We start from the raw sequence: 14,765 nt of genomic DNA on the forward strand, positions 1-14,765 counted from the left end.
ATACTGATAAAATATGTGAGTGGAATAATGGCTAATGGGGAACTTTGTTACAATACTGAGCGTGAGGAGAACAATAAATTGGACTCCTTTGCCCATGGATAATAAAGCAGACTAAAAATTTGTGGATAGAATGAATTACTGTTTAAAAATGATATTATTAATATGGTTTTATTGGCTTACATGAGGGGCATTTTCATGTATTGTTTAGCAGTGGAGGCTTGAATTGCACTGGTCAGGTAATAACAGTTAGTCTTAATCTATATCAGGGGTCGGCAACCTTTCAGAAGTGGTGTGCCGAGATGTAACTTATTCACTTCTGTTGACGGGTCTGCGTGGTACTGATACTGTTTAAAGTCAGTAACAGTCCCACTCACATTTTAGCAGCTTCATTAATAAATACATTAAGATGCAGATCTTACCGTTTAGTGTGATCCTTGGCCTTGCTTTCCTTTGCTGAGATCTCCAATCTTGGGCTTGTAGTTTGATACTTTAAGCATCACACACACCTCTGTCTCCAGCACCGCTCCACCGGTGATGATGGCAGAAGAACAGCAGCCTGATCCCCTGCTGCAGCAGCAGCCACTGCCACATAAGTTACACCCAGCATTCCCATGCTACACCACAGCCCCAGCAGCCACCCTGCGGCCTGCCCCAGGAGCAGCTACCATGTGGCCCTAGCCCAACTCCAACCCTTCCCCAGGGCTGAAGCTGGGGCCACTGTCATGTGGTGACTTCCCAGCTGTCCTAGGTGGTGGCCCTGGCCTCCCGTGGAGCAGCCACCACCTCAGCCACCACATGACCCTGACCTCAGCCACAGCTGCCAAAGGAGTCACTGCCGCAGCCACATGGTTCCAGGCTGGCCCCAGCCACCAGAGGAGCCACTGCTGTGGCCACGCAGTCCTAGGCCTGTCCCACTGTGTGCGGGAAGAGGGGAGCTGAGCTCCCACCGTGTGCCACTTGCAATTGACTTGCGTGCCACTTACGGCATGCGTGCCATAGATTGCTGATCCATGATCTATATTTAGCTACATGCAGTCCCCGGGTTACGTACAAGATAGGGACTATAGGTTTGTTCTTAAGTTGAATTTGTATGTAAGTCAGAACTGGCTCCAGATTCAGCCACTGCTGAAACTGATCAGCCGCTGACTACAGGAAGCGCTAGGCAGAGTTGCTCTGTCCCCGGCTTCCTGGAATCAGCCGCTGATCAGTTTCAACAGCAGCTGAATCTGGACTCCTGGGACAGAACAGCTGGGGCGCTGCCGGGTAGGTCCCCGCAGGACCAACCCGTCAGCACCCCAGCTGCTCTACCCCAGGCATCCCGCAACAAAAGCCTGGTCTGCTGGGGGGAGGGGGGCGAACTAGCTGCGCCCCTCCCCCCCAGCAGACCAGGGAGACCCGAGCAAAGCCGCGGAGGCGCAGAGGTCCCGCCGCCTCTGCGGCTTTGCTCCTGTCTCCCTGCTGTGCTGGGGAGTCCCCCCCAGCACACCAGGGAGACCCGGAGCAGCTTTTCTCGCCCCGGAGGACGCGGTGGCGGGACCGCTGCGCTCTGGACGGTCCCGCCGCCCGCAAACTCCAGGGTGAGAAAAGCCCCGTTCGTAAGTGCAGATCCGCGTAAGTCGGGGACTGCCTGTATTTTACAGCTGTCTGGGTCTTTTGAAAAAATGAACTCTGGTGTACAATTTATTTAAACTAAAAATGATTACTAAATTCTTAAGTTGCTAACATAGCTTCCTCCCCTCAGCTTCCCCCCCCAACCCCCGCTCCAAAATGTGCAGCTTATAGAAATGAAGCTGTATGATGATTTCAGAAGTATATTTTTGGGTCACTTCTTTCCAAAGAAATCCTTCCCACTGCCACTGGACTTTGCAGAGCTAGAAATGGGTCTGTCTCTGATAATTAGCTCAGCTGGCTGCAGCATAAATAAAGGAATGCAGTTAGGGGCTGTAGTCTATGGCATGGCTTAACAGAGCATAAAAAGGTGCATTTGTTACATTCCTGAATTCAGGTGTTTAGCTGTCACCCACCAAAAAGCGAAAGTTCTGAAATCTGCCAATAATATTTTTGCAAACAAGAGGTAAGTACTATATGAAATTAATCAGGCTGTGAATGTGCGAAGTGCTGCTTCTTAAAGAGCCTACTGTCACCGCTTCTGTTGGTGTTGCATTGAGTCCCTCCAGTACCTATTAAGATGACCTGCAGCACTGAATACTTCAACACTCCTCTGGCAAGCACTGCTGACCTTTGTCAGCTTGGTAAAAAACAAACAAACAAAACCCCCACAAAACCCAGAGCCTAGAAATGTGCTTGTCATTTTTAGTGAAGCATAAGAAGCTGGGAAAGAGAGGGATACCAACAACCTTATATTTGTCTAAATTAGAATGCTGAACCCAATGCAGAACTGCAGTCGGCTTTCCATCCCCTCCCTATTACCCTACTGAATCTTATCACCTTTCCCCATGACTGTTGCTACTTGATTTCAAGTCTGAAATAATGAGGAATGTCTGCATGATCAAAGTTACTCTTTGCCTCCTGGTCGCCACAGAAATCCTGGTGTTTGTGATGGTAGGTGACAAACAAACAGCTTGTTGTAATGCAATTCAAAGTAATACAATCACACTTTTGGTATGTTCGCTGAACCTTTATTTGCTTTTAAATGTAATAATTCTAAGGCAAAAATATTAAAGCCTTTCTTGCTTTTATGTTAGCAACATAACAATTTTAAAAGCCTTTGCAGAATAAAGATTGCTTTAGCGGTGGATGATGCGCTCACAAGTGTGTTGATGAACTGATAAATTCTCAGGTTTTCATAGTCCTATAATCCTTCTGGATATGCTGCTGAAGGTCCACCTAGGTCTGTGTGCAAGCTCAACAAGATAACAGAGGCTGTGCTGTTTTTCTTCAGTAAACATTCAGTAAACATATTTTTTACAGTGTTATTTTATTTATTTGTATTAAATTTTTTGAGGACCCAAGTTAGCTACTTAGCCATTAGACAATGATGCGGTGCCAGTGGGTATCCCTATGCAGTTTGAACCAAAAATGACTCCATAGAGGTAGCTGAATATGGATGATCAGAAGGTGTGAGGCATTCTCTGTTGTATGTCGAAGTTGTTGCACTGAAAATATCCCACCCAGCTGTGCTTACAAAGAGCCACACCTGCATTCCTGATGTCCAGACCCATCTTTGTTTTTGCCAGCTATCTGCTCAGAAATAACTTTAAAATAAACAAGCAAGCACATTTATCTTCTTGTTTGGAGAGAGAGGGGCAGGGAGGAACGTGGTTGCTATCAAGAAAGAAAATAATGCTTCGAAATCTCTGCATCTGAGTGCTCTGAAGTTATAATAAGCCAGCTGTGAAATTTAACAACAAAAAGAAAGCCACTATATTCTTTTTAGTTCTCTCCCCCATCCCCAAGATGAGCTTTTCCCCTCTCTTTCTTACCCCCTCCCCCTTATCTCAAGGGAGTTTCTTGAGAAGCAAGACTGAGAAAGAGCTGAAGTTTATGTTAGAAGAAATTAAGGTTAATGATCATTGGCTCATTTTCATATTCCGTGGGTGTGGATGGAGGAGTAATCAGTGCAGGTGGCCTTGCCAGTTGGGAGTTTCTCTTTGTCATCAAGAAAATAAAGAGCGTACAGTGCAGGGATTGAATTACCACAACTATTTTTGATCGAGACATATTTTGTTTCTCCATTGGCTCTGGTTTAAGGACAAAAAGCTGACATTAATTTTATCCAAAGGAAATCACAGACGTATATATTTTGTTATAATTTAACTGAATGCATAGGGGTTGTTGCTTGTTCAAATTTAATTCTAGTGTAATCTTAAAAATAATGCCCTGAAAAACAAAGGCAGGCTTTGATTCACTTTGACAGTTTATGTTTCTGTGCTCAATTACCACGTACTTATTGAATGTTAAAGAGCTGCTTATTAAAATGTGCACTCTGCCTGCACCAATTGGCTTCCCAGCTGCCTGCTATTACATGTAAGGGTGCTCCCTCCTACCTTTAAAGGATGTACACATTTGAAGCAGTTAGGTTTAGCTAGCTAAGGAAGTGGGGGATTTGGATGAGGAAGCACATGCTGGCCTTGAAAGAATATCGAGTATACATGCTAATTTCAGCCACATGAAGACTGTTCTTTAAAGAAATCATTTTTATTCAGTAGAAAAAAATTCCGAAATGACTAATTTAGTCAAGCAAACCCTAGCTAGAAAATTTATAATTTTTACTTGGAACCGTCTCTTGTAGCTTTCATGATTTTTTAATGCCATTGAGGTAAGGAACTGGAGGAATTCTGATTTAAGATAGGGAAACCAGAACGAAGGAATTCTGATTTAAGATAGGGAAAAGGCAGAAATAAAACTCAGGCAGACTATAAAAGCGATTTAGTAAGAGAGTAAACAACAGTTGCTGCGTTTTTTGAACGGTATGTACATAGCGAAGGGTTTGGGTGTGGGGAAAGGATGAGAACTTAATTGATAAGTTTTGGTTTTGAGCATGCTGTGCCAGGCAGCATAAGCATCTTATTTATATTATTTTAACACTTACTGTATTGGGATGTTTGACTATAGGTTATGTATCTAGCGCTAAAATAAATACTTAAATGTATGTCGCATGTGTTTGAGGTTTGAGAATAAACTAACCTCTCTTTCCTCTCTAGCTTGCTGGAAGAGTACATTTCTTTAGTGTTTCAGCAAAATAAATGGGAGCATAAAGAGGTTTGATTACTACACAAAATACTATACTGTACAAAATAAATTGTTAGAGCTATGGAAGCTTTGACTAGTAGAATCGGGCTGGATTTGATTCCCTCAGTTCTCTAAGGTAACGTGCAGTTGAATATTCATGAGACATTCATTAATATGAATAGTTGGTCCATTGCTGCACCTTTCCATGGTTTATTAATAAACTTATGGACAGACCACTCCCAAACATACAGAGGGCAAGAATACTTGAATGATTTCTGGGCACTTCTTGCAACAAAGAAAATGAGGGTTATTTCAGCAGCCCCATTTGCAATGCTGTAGTTAAGGTGTCAGCAGTGCATGGTGCTAATGGTGATATAAGTAACACCTGAAAAATAAAATTCATTTTTCAGAGTTGTAAGCTGTGTGTGAAACTTTGCTTAAGGCAGAAACATGGCACAAAGAAATATCTGCCTTGAAGCAAATAGTCTTTGGTTCAGTCTTTTAACAAATACTTTAATCTTTTTTTTTTAAATAAATAAAAGGAAAAATAAATTGTTACCATTTCAAGGTCTCTTTCCCCACTGCCTGCTTATGAAACTCAACACCGCCTTCAATTAAAAAACAACAAATGTTGGCAGATTGTCAGTCTTCATGGTCCATCTATTTCTGGTATTTAAAAAGATGTAACTTTTGCAAAATAATATATTTGAAAACAAAACTAAATTAAGGATTATTACTGTTGAACAAAGATATGTCATGGAGCAGTCCATCAGATAAGAAGTATGATCTTGTGGTTAAAACATTGGACCAGGAATTAAAAAAAAAATCTAATTTCTATTTCTACCTCTGCTGCTGACTTTCTGTTTGACCTTGGGCATATCACATAACCTCATTTTTTAATGTTGGCGAGGAGCTCAACTTTTACAATAATAGTGACAGAGAAAAATATATCAGCAATAATAATATCCTATCAATAGTATCCAGAATAAACATATAAAACTTTCATTTATTCATTCTTTCTTTACCAGTTAAGAGTTGTTCAATTTTATCAGAGAAATGAGTGTCTTTTTCCTGTCCCCCATCCATAGTTATGTAACTTTAAGCATCTCAAAGAAGCAGCCACATTCACTTTCCACATGGTATCTTCTCAACAAATATAACTCTTCAGCTGCTGAGGTTATGTCATGAGGCATCCAATGAGCTGAGGCATACTGATGTGTGCTCTTGTTATGTTTTTAATACACATAATTAAATCCCAAGGATGGTACTCTGCTTAATCATGCAGTCTTTTTTTCCCCTTAATAAATGCCCAGTAAAATTTTTAATCCTAAAAGCCTACTAATGAAATAAAATGTCAATTCATGAGCTGGAACAGAGGAAACTTGGACCATTAAGAATTATCCAGAAGAAATGGGAGTAAAACACATTTTGAGTGTCATTTGTTAGTCAAGAATTGTACAAGTGTTTTATTTTTAACACTTTTTTATTTTTATTTCAGTCCTGAAGTCAGTAGAGAAGCTTTACCATTTGGGAAAAAATGCCATTCTTGTCATAGGATTCCTAAGTATAGTGTTTGTTTTAGCGCCCAGCACTGTGGAGGAGAATATTGTGCCTTTTATTTTGTAATTAAAAGTATTGAGGGACTGGATAGCTCAGGGATTGTTACCAAGATATTGGACCTGTTTGCTCTTCGGCTACTAGTTTGCACTTATTTTAGGCTGGGGTGGGCAATCATTTTTTAAGGGGGGCCATTTTTTAATATCAGAAGTGGTTGTGGTTGCCCTCGAAGGGGCAGAGCAAGGAGACTTCGCGTGCTCCCCCACCCGCAGACCATGATTGGCCTGGGGGTGAGGGAGTATGTGAAATCTTTGACCCCTGCCCTGCCATGGGCGCATGGTGCCTAGAGGGAACTGCCAGCTGTTTGGAATAGCTGGTGGTTCTCTCTAAGTGCTGTGTGCCCCTCATGTTGGGAGGACACTTTGTGCGTTCCCCCATTCTCAGGTCTTGATTGGCCTGGGGACAGGAAGTGGCAGGGTGTCTGCAGGCTGGGTTAATTGGCTTGACGTGCCGGATCCAGCCTGCAGAGTATGTGTTGCCCACCCTTGCTAGAGCCCTAGTAGAATGTTACTACATCTGATGGTCGCATGGTAGTCTCAGTTCAGATCCCACAATACAAATGTGCATCTCAACTCCTCCTCTCCCAGAAATATACAGACCAAATCCCACTACCACAGCTGGGTTGTTTTGAGCTGTCAAGCTCTAAGCAACTTGGCTGAGGTTCTTAAGTTGTCTAGTTTGCATGGGAGGTGGCTGGAAGAAGCATGTTCTTGGGGCGATAACTCTTCTCTGTATCTTGCTTACCTTCCAGAGGCTGCCAGTCTGGGATTGATGGCTGCAATCTATGCTGCAAGATTTGCTTTTTCCCCAAATTTTCTAGGGAAAGTGTTAAATGGATCGTAGGAGATAATGAGGGAGGGTTTTTTTAGCTATTTTTTCAGGGGGAGGGGAGAGGAAGGAACTAGGACAGTTTTATCTTGAAGCCCTAATATAATCATGGAAGGCCACAAAAAAATGATCTGACAGGGAGCAGCAGAGCCGAAGGTTTTGGATGCTTTTCGTTTTTGGTGTGAGTTTAGTGTGTATAGCTTTGCTAATGACGTTAACTGTACACTTGCCAATAGCTCTAGATGTGTGTTTACTAAAGAAACAAACACAAATAAGTAAATTGGCTACAATATCAGCAGTCTCAGCAAGAGGTTAAAGGCTGAATGGGCTACAGAGACAGAACTACATTTACACTCCTGGAGCTGATCTCTTTAGGTCACTGATGTGGCACACTGCTGAAATGAGCAGCTTTGGAAGGTTTTACTACTGCTGCTGCTACCCGTGGAGGTTCTCTGATTCTGTGGGCGAGGAAAGAGCTATAGTACCAAGGCTGCATATTCAGTACCTTGTCTGAACATTATATTTTCTTGTACACATGCTTTTTAAAATGAAATAAAAGTAAGTTCTGTTATAATTCTGAGAGTTTAAAATATGAGAGAACTATTATTGGAAACATTTGACATAGGACTAGAAAATGTACAACGAGGGCCTACATATATTGCCAAGGGATGGACTGAAAGATGGAAAGGGTCTTTCCCATCTCTGATTCCTGTGATTCTATAACTTCTGAAAAAAAATTTTTTTTACAAAAAAAAGATAAGCATGTTACATCTTTGACCATTAAAGTAAACAGTTTAGAGAACTGGGCCTTCAGATCTACATCATGATCTCAGCTCCAATACTCTACTCTTCTTCTACATGTGTTTGAGTTTGAGCCCTATGCAGAGAGACCAGTGTACCAGTCAGTTGATGTGACAGGAGGCTCTGCAGGAAGAATTTTGCCTTGGCTGTTTTTCATTATTGAGAGGTCTTTCGCTTTCCTTGTGGTTACAGTGGATTGATTTAAATCAGAAAGATTTAAATCATGATTAAAATCAGTGATTTAAATGAAGGTTTTCTATCTAGCATGATTTGCACTACCAAGTGGAAAGTCTTGATTTAAATTGTCAATTTAAATCATGATTTAAATAGGCTTGGTTTTTCAATTTATATTTCAGGTATTTCTAATGAAAGGTGCAGTCTCATTACACTAGATTTGGTACATATTTTTGCTACTTAGAAAAGTTCGCTATAATTATTTACATGAAGGCTACATCTAAACTATACCCCTCTGTCGGCAGAGAGATGTAAATTAGACGTTTTGAAAGTGCAAAGCAGTTTAGACGGGCATTTTCAAAAAACGAGGAGTACAGGATCTTTTGAAATGGGGCATTTCTGTCGAAAATGCCCCGTCTAAACTGCCATTTTTTTCCGAAAAGCTCAGTTTTGAAAAAAAGCAGCAGCCGCCATTATGCAAATGAAGTACAGGATATTTAAATCCCCTCTTCATTTGCACTTTCGAAACGTCTAATTTACATCCCTCTGCCCAAAGAGGGGTGTAGTTTAGACACGGCTTTACTTAAGAAATTATGCAGATCAGTGTTTTCAAATTTTCATTGTATATTTTAGTGTGTTGTACTTGGTGTACATATGTTTCTTTCTTAGATAATTAATTTTTTCTCAATGACATGTCAAATTGTATAAGGATGGTAACTTTCTTAATTAAACACAGACGATCATTTAAAACTTATTTTTATTGAGCAAAACAAGCCCTTAATTCAGAACATGACCTATTGTTACATATTTATAAAATTAGATGTTATAAAGATCCAAAAGTTAGATGTTATTCCTTTGTGTCATTTTTCATCTAGTAAAGCAGCCTTTAATTGAAAGTTTTTGATAAAGGTTTATGGATTAAGCATATTTATTTTTTATTTAAATCTTTTAAGAGATTATAAGAAGTTCAGGCCATAACATATTGTGCATTGCATCCAGATTTCATTTTAAACAGTTTTTAAAAAGAAAAATATATTATAATTCAAATAACAAACTCAAACAATATGATGTGAAATAAAAATCAGATTTAAAAAAATCATTTTTAAAATTTATCTTGCCATTTGGCAAAAAAAGACAGTCAGAATATTTCTCCTCCATTGTCATTGTCTGGCTATTTTAAGTTTCAAATATTTATTTTTATCATCATACACATTTTAAAATCTTCCTAAATATATGCATACAGAATAATTTTTCTCTTTGTGTTCAAAACTACTGAGCTGAAGGTTGTCCTCTAGATATCTGTATGTTTATATACGTTTAAGTCAGGTTTGTCATTAGTTTTCATAATTATTTCATAATTTCGTAATTAAATACTTTAAAATAAATATATTTTCCCATGCATTGTTGTTATGGAGAACAAATCAATACATAAAAGATCACAGATCTAGCTGTTAAATTTGCTTTAGTTTGTGCCTAAAATATTATAATATGTGTTGATACATACCCTCCATGCTTCAATATATAGTCACAATTTAAGATGTTAAATCCAGAAGTGTTGGCTTTTTTAAATATACAATATACTTAAGAAAAATTTGCATATGCAATTGTGCCTTTCTACATGCAAAATGGAGTGTGTGTGTGTGTGTGTGTGTGTGTGTGTGTAGGTAGCGGGGGCAGGGGAATCTCTTTCATGATGCCAAGCTTAGAAAGTGTAGCCCTGTATGCCCATTTTTGAGGAGCAAGTGAAAGGGTGACTTACTACGTATTTGGAACACTTAAGACATATTTTACACACTCTGTAAAATCATGTTAATAGGAGATCATATTTGACAAACCTCTTGGATTGCTCAGTAATGCTTAGTTTAATAATAAAAACCAAAGCCTCAGCTTGTTTTTCATGGTATTCCTCCGGATCCTGTGGAAAAAAAAAACTTTTTTTTTTTCCTGGAGAAAAGCCGCCCTGTCCTCATTCCTTAACCACAGACACATTACAGACAGTGTTTTGGGAGAAGATAATATTGCTCTCATTCTCTCCTTCAGAGGGTGAAGGCAATTGAGCCTGGTGTTGGCCAGCCTGTGGCTGTCCACCATCTGTGTAAGGAATTCACAATCCCAGACAAAAGAAATTGGCAAAGTCTTCTTTCTGTCTGTTCTCCAGAGCCTCAAGATAGCCATAAAACACCTGGACAAAATCAGCAGGTGATGGCAAGAGAAAAAGAATGATCAGTCACAGGCATTGTTGAATCCTTTGAACATTACTTATAACCTGGACACTGCTGTCACCAGACACAGTTTGATCTTGGGTGAGTTTTCTGGAAGTGTTTTATTCCCTGGCTATATGACAACAGGGGGAACCAGATAATGCTTAGGAAACAAGAGTAAAGCAGAGTTTTCCTATCTTGTAATTTTTATCTCATCTTGTAATTCTAGCTTTTGTTACCAGTATTTGTACTTAAGATTCTTGGTTTCTGCGGGATTATTTATCAAACTGGGGGGAAGTGGTCCCATGAGTTTTGTCTTTGTTGCCTGCCTGACCAGAAGTAATTAGCAGAAGTTGAAAAATTGTGTTCCAAAATCAACAAATGTTTTCAAAGCCTAAATATTTAATCTTTTGTAGCCTTTTCTGTTTTTTCCTACTTCCGGGCCACTGAATTAGAACTGACTAAAAGATCAGGGATTAAGGAATGTAAATGTTTTCTGCTCAGTTTTTTGATTGATCTTTTCATTTTAACATATTGATGTAAAATTTATTTTTCTCCTTCACCGCACCCCAACATTTGAGGAACTGCTGATTTTTTTTATTATGATTTTTATGTAGTAGGATAATAAATGCAAGATAACTCAAAAAAAGAACTCAACCCGTATTTTGCTTCATGGTTTCATTTTTCTTTTCATAGTCTGTGCTTATCTTTCAGTCTGTAAGGACTGGCAGAATTTAACAAAATGAACATTCAATTGTGAATTGAGAAAATAGTACATTTTGGGAGGTGCATATTTTCATGAAACAGATACATAGCCTCTGAACATCGCCTGAGGTAAAAGTTCCCTGTCAATGGTTTTCACTGTTGGTAGTGAGAGTTAGGATTTCAGTGCATCAGTGCTTAACTTTGAGGTTGACAGACCTGCCAGTGTCAAGGGGTTAAGTTTGTAGCTGTTGTTTTGTTGCATTCCCTAAGAGAAGCCTAAACCATAACAAAAAGCTGCTGGATCACTTCACACTTCAGTTGTCCCCTGAATCCTGCCCTCCTCTTTTTTCCCCCCTCCATACATCCCAGCAAATGTAATTCTTCTTCATATAAATTGTGTCTATCTTAATTGAATTTAGCTCTCTCTTGTTAAATACCATTGTATTCTGTTATTCCTTACATGAAAACTAGTTGCTCGTTATAGAGTGGAGGCTTTTGATAGTGAACCTGCTGTTGTTGGAAAGGCTTGCTTGGTTCTTTAAGCTTCATTATATTTATGGTTCATATTTATCGTGAGCTCTGTAACTTAAACCATTAATCAGTTTGTGCAGTCCACTGAAATCATCATGAAAAATACAAACAGTAACCAGACTATTTGTTGTTTAAGTTTTTCCTGTTACAGATTAACTTGGCTATCCCTCTGAAGCTCTGGTACTTCAGTGCAGGATAACCCGAGGGTAACTAAAAACTTGTGTTTTCAACCTCCTCTGTCAATAATGTATATAGCATCCTTAGTATGAGTTACCAAAAGTGTTAATATCTCAGAACTGCAGCAATAATAATCCTTTTATTCTATTTAATTATATACTAATCTATAGGTAAGTCAGAAGGTAAGTAAGTACATCATTTAAAATTTATTGTTTCAAGTCAGTTGAAGCAACTGGTGCTATAAACACTTGAAGAAAGAGAGTTTTTGAATTAACATAATGATGTCAGAGTTGTTTAATGTGCACAAATTCAAGGATTTCATAGCTTTTAATTCCTAGACAACAGCATTTGCATTTATATCACCATAGAATACCATTATAGGAGTTTTTTGGGGTTGGAGGTGTCCTTTTCTGCAACATTTTTGAGTTGGAGTTTTATTACTATTTTTCACTAAGAAGAGCTCACTATTAGAGAGCTTCCCTCCACCATTCCCTCCCATTGTTTGTTCCTTTTTTCTGGTAAACATAAATTCGTGGAAGAAGTTCTCAGACAGTTGCTGATTAGTTTTACATTTGCTTATAGCAGAAAAGGAATTTTTGATGCAGGTTTTGTTTTGTTTTTGTTTTTATTCTGCTTTGCATTTTACTTCAGGTTTTGTTGCCTGAAGATAATATTCAAACATCTATGCATCCTACTATTTTTTAGTTGACCAAACTTGCAGTTACATATTTTAGTCTTTTGCTCTGTTTCTTTCTCCATCTTTTCTTTGTCAGCTACCTGAACACTACTCTCTGATAGGGTAACTCAGACATTCTCTACAATCAGAATATTCCCTCAGTACTCAGTGATTTGTTGGCAAGTATTGAAGGTTGTTGAACAGAATTGTTTTCCCTCCTTTCTGTTGTAGTGAGATGAATGAACTGCATACATTCAGCTGAAATGTTTCTGTCAATTAATAGAGAAAGATTCTTGATTATGTATAAACTCAGTCAGAATTCCTTACTTCTTAGCAACCAGGTCAGTGCATATGTAAAAAAGTCACCAAAAGACTTTCCAAGTCATTATCAAATTAACACTAAGGGAGTTACATATACTGTGGGTATTTGAGCCTAATTAACCTCTAATTTATTATGCAGATAAGTTAGTCCCATAATCATATTTTCAAAACAACCTTTACATTTGCACATCATTTTTCATATTTAAATTTTAAACCATGCATAATTTTCTTTTGCTCAAGCAAACATAAATGCAATTTCTGCATCTAAATCTGAATATTTATGCCTGAAGGAAAATACAAGTGAAAAATTTAAATTCAGAATTGCAGCCATAATTTGAGGCTCATTTGAAACTTTATTTCTGAAAGGTTATAATTGTTTTTTCATCAGTTGACTTCAGGTGTCCCTACATACTTATTTTGTAAAGTTTATTTTCAAGTTTATTTTTTATATAGCTAAATAATTTTAATAAACACTTGGTTTATTGCTTTAATAGTAATAATTAATTTCAGTTGTTTGTGAAATTATGAGTAATTTTTGTTATTACATTCCCGCTTCTTAAGTGGCACTTGACACTATTCTACTGGGTACAGAGTTTGAGTCTTGCAGTGCATATTTCCTTCAGCAAGTCACCTCAGTTAAAGAATAAAGTCTTATTGATGAAAATGTTGTCCTAAAACTGTTTGTTGAGGTACCACATATGTCATACACTTTGAGAGTGAATTGAAATATGATTGCAAAACAAAAATGCTGAATATATGAAAGAGTAGTTTCAGATTTAAAAAATAGCACAGAATGCCAAAGGAGTTCAAAAGTTTTAAGTCTGCGATGGCATCCCTCTCTCCTACATGTGATGAAAAAGTCACTCCTCTTTGTCACAAAATCAGTATACTTGGATTTAAAGAATCATATCCTTTTAATTTCTATCTTACACGATTTTAGACCTCACTAAACCATGCAGTGTATTCTGTCTATGAACAAAAAGGACCAGAAGTTCAAACTGACATCACACAATGTATTATGATTTGGAAACCTTTTCATTCCTATTCAGAAACATTATTTAATCTCACAACCCAGCATTTACTGACTATGTAGAAAATTCCAGGAACTAGAAATTATGAGATTGTTGAAGTATAGAATATTATAGAAGTGGTCATAGAGAAATAACCAACTACTTCAGGCCATGGACTTTATCCTTCTTAAACAAAAGTAAATCTCATAGAAAAGCCCCGCAAGTTGTATTTAATAGGGCCTGATTTTTAGAAAGAGAGAAGCAAGAGACCTGTGTGCAGTTACATTCCCAAACAGCTAGCCAGGTAATTGTCTCTACCCTCCTACCTGCCCATTTGCTAAATATCCATTTTGCTCACGCAGTATATAATATTTCAGTGTACAAATTGTGTATAGACTCATATTGTGTGTGCAAATTGTGTATATTCTCATATTTAAGGGTGAAGGTTTCTGGGTTTTCACAGAATCTGATACTAAAATGCTGTTTTCCCCCTTAAAGAAATAATTTAACATTTATGTTTTATTTATAAAACTTTACAAATTTTAGATCATTGTCTTAGTTTTCAGCAATAATATTTAGACCTTGAAGATTTAAATTGATTTTTTTCCTTTTAAAAATCTCCACACTACTTAGTGCTTTTTATTACACAGCAAACATCCATTATATGGGATTTACTTTTCTTTAAACATAGCTTGTTTTTACTACAGCATGAGTTTATAGAATTCCACCCAGCTATAATACCACCCAGCTATTACTTAGTGCTTTTCATTGGTAGATCTCTAAGGGTGTGTCTAGACTACAGAGTTTTGTCGACAAAAGTGGACTTTTGTCGACAAAACTATACCTGCGTCTACACTACCGCTGAGTTCTGTCGACATAACGTCGACAGAACTCAGCAGTTTTGTCGACGCTGGTAAACCTCATTTTACGAGGCATAACATCTTTTGTCGACAGAGTTCTGTCGACAGAAGGTGTTATTGCATCTAGGGTTGTGTCTAGACTACAGTGTTTTGTCGACAAAGCAGCTTGCTT

At 38.2% G+C, this 14,765-nt stretch overlaps 1 protein-coding gene across 12 annotated transcripts in view; it reads left to right on the forward strand.

Moving 5' to 3' along the window:
- Positions 1–14,765, forward strand: part of BNC2 (basonuclin zinc finger protein 2) — a 520,080-nt gene that overhangs the window by 302,016 nt on the left and 203,299 nt on the right. The window lies entirely within an intron of this gene.

The sequence above is a fragment of the Pelodiscus sinensis genome, chromosome 6, assembly GCF_049634645.1.
Source record: "Pelodiscus sinensis isolate JC-2024 chromosome 6, ASM4963464v1, whole genome shotgun sequence".
NCBI classification, from domain to species: Eukaryota; Metazoa; Chordata; order Testudines; family Trionychidae; genus Pelodiscus; species Pelodiscus sinensis.